Raw genomic sequence first — 1390 nt, 5'->3', positions numbered from 1 at the left:
TACTTTGTGTAGTTCATCGTGTGTGAGAGAGAGGTGTCTGTTTACATGGGTGCAAATGTGCATTTATGTATTTGGTCTCGGGTGGGTTTGGGAACAGTGGTGAAATTAGGCTTAGTGAGCACCGCTGAACACGCTGACGTTCCGACTGGAATACGCTTTGCTTTCCTTTCCTGATTCTGCAGACCATGAATAGGTCCCTTTCTCCCTGGTCCCTCCCGCCTACCCCGCCTTACCCAACAGCCTCCCCGAGGAAAACGCCTCAAAACACCGTTTCACCCCTCAGATCCGACCCTGGACGACCGGCTATGAGCACACCTCGTTCAGTGGCTACTCGCACAAAAGTCAAATCTCAAGGTCGACCGCTAAACCCTCGAACCCTCTAACCCACCAATCACCCGTAAGAACAACGGAGAATGATACTTATTTATAGAATGGAATTGAATAAACCTTGAATTTGAAAAGTATATGGAAAGGACAATTAGCATTTTCCCTGCTGCACTGGAAATCCAGACCCACATTTAGAAAGCTGTAGGGTCTGGCAACGAGTGATGAAAACGGCCCAACTCGAGGGGCGGAACCAAGCATGCATTTGAAAATATCACTGCACGCAATTGGATAACACTACGACCAATCAGAAGAATACAAGGGGTGACGTATCCAGACCAGCAGAGCTAACCAATAGATAAGACTCTTGCCATATCCGGTCGGTAAAACAGCAACGCTTTTGGCCCTCGCCTATATCAGATACACCCGATTGGTTAATGTTCTGGGCCAGGGGAATCTGGGAGTGAGTATATTGCTCATTCCCAGAGCGACTCGCTGAGCGAATTCAAACTCGTGCTCTCGTGAGAACTCTGGATTTCCAGGGTATGCTGCAGTAGCAAAAAGTCTGCATTTATCAGTGCAGAGTGCATCTTTTTTATATGGAAAAAAATGTGGGCAAAAACGCTAGATTCAACCTCTTTAAATAGGAACACGTGGGAATTGTCTAATTAAATACTCGTACCAGAAATATTGAGGGCTCAAAAAATGTTTGTACTCGCTTTAACCACAGGGGGCGCTATAACTCTTGTTGAGGTACATTTCTGAAACTTTTTACCAGGTTTTTTTTTGTTTTTATCTTTTTGCATCAAGGACCCATGAGGTCCGTCTGGATGGATTTTTCCTCTACCTTGAACGTTTGGAAAACCTTGATAAAATCTTAGGAAATCTTAGAAAATCCCCATTTGGCAAACATGCTCCTTAATCAAACCTTAACCTTAAACCTAAAGATATCTTTATCCCCCCCCCCCCCCTTAGGTCATGTGGAAAGTAAGGCGTTGATGGAAAATGCACAAGGCGACATGTCTAGTTCAAACTCTTTTTGTCACCCAAAGATGGGCCAACAGCA

Source organism: Micromesistius poutassou (genome assembly GCF_964030765.1).
Source record: "Micromesistius poutassou genome assembly, chromosome: 6".
NCBI lineage: Eukaryota > Metazoa > Chordata > Actinopteri > Gadiformes > Gadidae > Micromesistius > Micromesistius poutassou.
The sequence above is the reverse complement of the archived record's forward strand: the minus strand, read 5'-3'. Positions refer to the sequence as shown.